Raw genomic sequence first — 7,541 nt, 5'->3', positions numbered from 1 at the left:
CCTGGGAATCTGGATTTTTAACTAGTTACCAAGTGATGTGATGCTTAGCTACAAGTGAAATATTTGTGTTAGTTTTCTACACCAGGCAATAAATTATCACAAACTTAGGACCTTTGCAAAACACAAGCATATTCTCTCACTGTTTCTCTAGGTCAGGAGTCTGGCCATGAGTTAGCTGGGCTTTCTGCCCAGAGCCTCCAAGGTGCCAGAGCTGGGGTATCTGTCCATTACTACAAGGGTGTTGACAGAACTCATTTCCTTGTACCTGTGGAAGTCATGGAAGCTGTCTCATCAAGGCCAGCAGGAGGGTTTCTCTCACACTCTCAAACTCTTCTGCCCTCAGGAAGACAGGGTCCCGTTTAAGGACTCACCTGATTAGGTCAGGCTCACCCAGGTTGATTTCTCTTTGGATGAACTCAAAGTCAACTGATGAGTAACCCCATCTCAGGAGTGCTATCCCATCTATTCACAGGTTCCACCCACACTTGAAATGAGAGGATTATACCAGGGGGAAGGTAAGGAGTATACACCAAGAACTCCAGAATCACGGAGGCCATCCCAGAATTCTGCCTACCCCAACCTCTATCACAGTACCTAACCTCACAATAATGAATTATAAATTTGCCTATCTGTCCCCTTATTGAAAAGTACCATTTTATATCAATGCCCTCAACACCAAACACTGAGTGCCAAAAGACATTCCATAAACACCAGATAGCCGAACTAACTGATGAATGCTATACTACTACCTCCTAGTGAAGACCTTTTCTTCCCTACTTACTTTAACTTGAAAGCTTCTGGAAAAAGTGACACATGTGATTATGTGTAATATATTGGACAAAAGAACTGAGGAAGGAAGCAATCATAATCCTAAGCAAAATTCTATTGACGTGTGCACAATTCTGGCTTCAGAGGGTAACACACTTCACATAACAGATATTTAAACATTAACTAGGTTTCAACTGCAGAGAAGGCAATGGCAACCCACTCCAGTACTCCTGCCTGGAAAATCCCATGGATGGAGGGGCCTGGTGGGCTGCAGTCCATGGGGTCGCTAGAAGTCAGACACGACTGAGCGACTTCACTTTCACTTTTCACTTTCATGCACTGGAGAAGGAAATGGCAACCCACTCCAGTGTTCTTGCCTGGAGAATCCCAGGGACGGGGGAGCCTGGTGGGTCGCCGTCTATGGGGTCACACAGAGTCGGACACGACTGAAGTGACTTAGCAGCAGCAGCAGCAGGTTTCAACTGAGATCGCTGAAAGATTTGACATATATGCTTTGAAGCTTCATCTTGTGCTTGACCATAGTACTTCAGTTTATAACTGTTGTCATGCAAACAGCCTAAATGTCCCTCAACAGATGAATGGATAAAGAGGATGTGGTACATGTATACAGTTAATATATGTATTATGAATATATGTATTCAGCCATAAAAAAAGAATGCATTTGCAATGACATGGATGCAATTATAGGTTATCATACTAAGTGAAGTAATTCAGAAAGAGAAAGAAAAATACCACGTGATATCACATATATGTGGAATCTAAAATCTGACACAAACGAACCTATCTAGAGTCAGACACGACTGGGCGACTTCACTTTCACTTTTCAGTTTCATGCACTGGAGAAGGAAATGGCACCCCACTCCAGTGTTCTTGCCTGGAGAGTCCCAGGGACGGGGGAGCCTGGTGGGCTGGCGTCTATGGGGTCACACAGAGTCGGACACGATTGAAGTGACTTAGCACCAGCAGCAGCCTAAAACAGAGAATCACAGATGTAGGTGAGAGACTGCCAGTTGCCAAGGGGAAGGGGAGGTGGTAAAGGGATGGCTTGGGATTCAGGGATTACCAGATGGAAACTAGCATTTACAGAATGGATAAACAACAAGGTTTTACTGTATAGCATGGGAACTAGATTCAGTATACTGTGATAAACCACAATGGAAAGTATGGAAAGGAATTTGTGTGTGTGTGTGTGTGTGTGTGTGTGTGTGTGTAACCAAGTCACTTTGCTGTACAGCAATAATTAATACAACACTGTAAATCAACCATACTTCCATTTAAAAAAATAAAATATAACTGTCATTACTATTTATATTGATCATTTGAGCACTGACTATACACCAGGCGTCATGCTAGATGGTTTGAAAGCAAACATTCTCCTATAATGTCCCATGAAGAGTACAGATTATCTCTCTTTTTCACTACTTTACCAGTGTCAACCCAGTGTCTGGCCACTTGAAGGCTCTCAGTAAAACGGCTGTCAAATGAGTGACCAAAAACCCTTGGAAGAAGTTATTATGCCCATTTCAAAGATGAGGAAACATGCTGAGAAATGAGGTATCTTGCCTAAAGACACACAGAGACAGGATTCAAACCCAACTGCTTCACTCCAAAGTCCACACCCGTCAATACTTGTCTGTAATACTTCACTTCTCATCTGTGGAATTCCCACATCACAGTAAATTTTGGCAGTTTAAAAATGGGACTTAAATTGGCCTAAGTCTCTTAAACCAGCTACCCTGGTGGCTCAGACAGTAAAGAATCTGCCTGCAGTGCAGGGGATCCAGGTTTGATCCCTGGGTTGGGAAGAGCCCCTAGAGAAGGGTATGGTAACCCACTTCAATATTCTTGCCTGGAGAATTCCATGGACAAAGGAGACTGGTGGGCTACAGTCCACAGGGTTGCAAAGAGTCGGACACAACTGAGCAACTAACACTTTCCCTTTTCACTTAAACCAAAGTCTTTTTTTTGTGTACCAGTCCTGGTTCTTACAGGGATCTGCCTGTCAAGCAAACCTGTTTTAAGAGAGGAAGATGAGAAAGAGAACCACCTGTTATAACCAAGGTCTACACTCCTGTAAGTTTATATCACACACTTTCTTAGGTAATGTAAGGAAGAGCACTGACAAACATTTAGGATTTAATCTGCATGTCTTCCCTAGATGCTAATGGTTTTTGAAGTCCTCATCATCCTTGAAAGACCTTGACCTTTGCTTGACTAAACCCCAAGTGGACATTTCAAATCCTTCCCATGAAATAGAAAATTAACCCACAAAACATTGTGTGGGAAAGACACAAGGGCTTTAAGAGTTAGTGCCATCTGGGAAGTTGGATGCTCAAAAAATACTGGGATATAGAAACAGAAGTAGGCTGGCAGGAAGTGTAAACACAATGGTGTGTGTGTGTGTGTGTGTGTGTGTGTGTGCGCGCGTGCATGCACGTGCTAAGTCACTTCAGTCATGTCCGACTCTGTGCAACCCTATGGACTGTAGCCCACCGGGTTCCTCTGTCCATAGGATTCTGCAGACAACTGGAGGGGGTTGCCATGCCCTCCTCCAGACAATCTTCTTGACTCAGGGATCGAACCTGCATCTCTTATGTCTCCTAAATTATCAGGCAGGTAACTTCCCTAAAGGCTCTTGTGAGGACTATCATGAAACAGGCTTATGACTTTTCTTCTCTGAGCTCAGTCACAGGTTTAGAGTCACCTCCCAGAGTCCCTGGCAACCAAGCAACCAAAAACTTCTGATGACATGTATAGAAGAGAAATAGAAATCAATAGTGCTAGAGACCTCCCTTGTGGACACATTCTAGGGAATCCTTGGGCTCACACCTTTACTGTGTTCCCACCCACATGGCCACACTCCAGGCTGCCACGGTTTCACCCTGTGCTGCCACCTAGTGGCCATAGCTGCACAGACCAAAGTGTTGTGCAAGACCCTTAAACCAAAGTCTGACACACAGTCCCCGGGGGGATGGCGCCCTGATTCTGTGCAGTGATTTTGTTCTAGTTTCCTGCAGAGGGGTGCAAACTTGACAGCTGAGGGAGGTGCTCTACAGTTTCAGTGTGAAATACAGCCATGCCTGCCCACTAGCTCTTTGTTAACAGTCCATGAGAAATTATGTACAGAAATTGAAAGTAAGCATTTAGAAACTCTTATAGTGGGGGAACTAAGATCCTACATGCCGCAAGACAACTAAGCCTTGCACCAGCAACTAGAGAAGCCCACATGACACAAGAAGATCCTGTGTACTGCAATCAAGACCCAACACAGCCAAATAAATATTAAATTCTTACAGAACTTTGACAGAGTAATTTTAGGACTATGGAATCTAACAATCAAAATCTGAGTATATTTTATTTTGGCATAAATAAGCTTTATTGTATTTTGGCAGAGTTTGGGGAACACTGGATTTCAGAGAATCAACGATCGATCTGCAGACATTTAAAGAAGAGGCAAAGGCAGATGTTTGTGAAGGGGTCCTTGATATCAGTTCATTCCTGAGACTTGATTACCCCCATGTCATTAGGGGCTTCTTAAGTGGCTCCAGTGGTAAAGAATCACCTACACAAGACACAGGTTCAATCCCTGGGTTGGGAGGATCCCCTGGAGAAGGAAATGACTACCCACCCCATTATTCTTGCCTGGAAAATTCCATGGACAGAGGAGCCTGGCGGGCTGCAGTCCATGGGGTTGCAAAGAGTTGGACACGACTGAGCGACTGAGCATGCATGCACATGTCATTAGATTCAAAAAACATTCCTAAATCCTTGTGATGAACATTCCTTTTCTGCTGAAACTTGTTCGTGCAATTTTATGGGCCTTGAAACTGGAGTCCTAGTAAATACATTCTCATCAATCCTGGGGGAGGAAAAAAGCCCTACTGGTCTTTATCCTGGTTTCCTAAGAACGTCTCCTAACCTGAGACTCCATCAAAGCAATTCAGAACAATCACTCTTTCATTCTCATCCTTGACTAGACCATTAATTCTAAAATAAAATGGTTGTTTATGTAGGAATCATGGGAAAGAGAAGGAAAATGGCTGAGACAGAAGAGCATTAGTCAATAAACATGTACAGAGAGTCTACTAGGTGCTCTCATTTAGTGAACAGGTGTGAGCAGGTATATGCAGGTTGCCATATGTAACTCAGGTCATAATGGGAGGAGAGTGCTGACAAGTCAATAAACAAGATTATTTCAGAGAATGATACATACAAAGAAGGAAATTATATATGACAGGAAAAACAGACCAGCCCCTCAAAACCACCAGCTAAGACAAAGAGAAAGATGAAGTAGAGAAGAAAGGCCAATAATTATAAAAAATATCATTTATTAAAAACTCTATGCCAGGCCTGCTAAATACTTTAAGTACCCTCACAACAACCCTAGGAAATGCTGTTGTCATCCCCATTTTACAGATGGGGGGAATGTTCAGAGAGATCCCCTAACACGCCCAAGAGAACAATTGGGAAGACATGAAGGCAGGGTATGAAATTAAATATTTTATCCCAAAGCCTATACGATTAACCACCCATGGAGAGCAACAGAACAAAAAGGTGAGCCTCAGCAACACGACTATTTTATTTATTTTTATTTTTTGGTCACTCAGAACAGTCAGGCTCAAACACTCTTGCTTCTTAGGAAAAAAAGGACCATGAAATCCCTTCACATACATATTCCCTTCTGAAAGCCAAATGCAAAGACCTCCTGTTCTGTGAGGCTGGTGGTTATCAGTAGAAACCAACAGTAGCCAAGTACTTTGGGCCACAAAAAAAGCTTTTTTTTAATTAAATGAAGTATAGTTTGTTTATAACATCATGTTTGTTTCAGGTGTACAGCAGAGTGATTCATTTATATATACATATATATGTGTATATATATATTTATACACACATATGTTCATTTATACATATATATTTATATAAAAATTTATATAAACTATACATCTGAAAAAAGCTTTTATGTGGCACAAAGTACTTGGTTATTGTTGGTAACATAAAAGCTATCTTTGCAGAAAGCATCTCACAAAGCAGAACAGGAAATAAAGTTGGATCTTATGACACTATTTCTCCAAGCAGTGGCAAGAAATGCCTGCAAGATGTCTCTTTAAATCCATCAAATGTACAAATGGCATGAGCTTAAGTTGAACAGCGATTCAGTGAATCATTGAACATCTGGACTGGATTTCCAACAGCCAGAAGAGCCTGGGGCTCAGGTCTTTGCTTATAGATCACAAACCCCCTCCACCATTTAAGCCATGTCCTCCCTCTCTCCAGGGCGTACCTCTCTCCCTCTCAGTCTTTTTCTCTTGATAGGTTAATGCATGTGTTTTCTAATAACAGTTTCGGGTGACTGAAGTCGTCCATCTTCTGGACCTTATTGGTAGGCAGATTTTGAATGTAGGCCCCATAATCAGCTCCAGGCAGATCCCCTGACATCCAGGCAATGAGTGAAGATGAACGCAAGAAAGCTGGGTGCCTTCAGGTATGGAAAAGATTTATGGGATGGTGGCTCTACTGCAATAAAAAAAATCCATTCCAACTTTAGAAGTCTAGAATTTGCTGCAATCTAAGATAATTTTTAATGGATTTACCTGCATGATGCTTATTAAATGTATACTAAGGCAATTTTTAAAATATATTTTATTATTTTAAAATTAACTTGGTAATTAACTTGGTCGCTCAGTTGTGTCCAACTCTTTGAGACCCCATGGACTATATACAGTCCATGGAACTCTCCAGGCCAGAATATTGGAGCAGGTAGCCTTTCCCTTCTCCAGGGGATCTTCCCAACCCAGGGATCAAACCCAGGTCTCCCACATTGCAGGCGGATCCTTTACCAGCTGAGCCAAAAGGGAAGCCCTTAGTAAAATTAGCTCTCTGCAAACACCATGTGCTATTCATCTAAGAGTTATAGTTGACCAGATATCACTAATAATAATATTAAGTGCTCAACAAACATTATTTTTGTCAGATCGCACCAGACTAAGTGTTACTACAGCCCTATGGTGTAGAGAGTATTATCCCCACTTTAAGGAAAAATTAAATTCAAGCTTAGAAAGTGTTTACCAAGGATACCTCAGGTGAAAGTGAAAGTAGCTCAGTCACATCTGACTCTTTGCGACCCCATGGATTATACAGTCCATGGAATTATCCAGGCCAGCATATTGGAGTGGTAGCCATTCCCTGCTGCAGGGATCTTCCCAGCCCAGGGATTAAACCCAGGTCTCACGCACTGTAGGCAGATTCTTTACCAGCTGAGCCACCAGGGAAGCCCACTTCAGGTATGATTCAAATACAATAGACCAGTTAGACCTAATTGATGTCTATAGGACATTTCATCCCAAAACAATGAATTTCACCTTTTTCTCAAGCGCACATGGAACCTTCTCCAGGATAGATCACATCCTGGGCCATAAGGCTAGCCTTGGTAAATTCAAAAAAATAGAAATCATCCCAAGCATTTTTTCTGACCACAATGCAGTAAGATTAGATCTCAATTACAGGAGAAAAACTATTAAAAATTCCAACATATGGAGGCTGAACAACACGCTGCTGAATAACCAACAAATCACAGAAGAAATCAAAAAAGAAATCAAAATTTGCATAGAAACGAATGAAAATGAAAACACAACAACCCAAAACCTGTGGGACACGGTAAAAGCAGTCCTAAGGGGAAAGTTCATAGCAATACAGGCACACCTCAAGAAACAAGAAAAAAGTTAAATAAATAACCTAACTCTACACCTAAAGCA

Source organism: Bison bison, unplaced genomic scaffold (genome assembly GCF_000754665.1).
Source record: "Bison bison bison isolate TAMUID 2011002044 unplaced genomic scaffold, Bison_UMD1.0 scf7180017864291, whole genome shotgun sequence".
In the NCBI taxonomy this organism is placed as follows: Eukaryota; Metazoa; Chordata; class Mammalia; order Artiodactyla; family Bovidae; genus Bison; species Bison bison.
The sequence above is the reverse complement of the archived record's forward strand: the minus strand, read 5'-3'. Positions refer to the sequence as shown.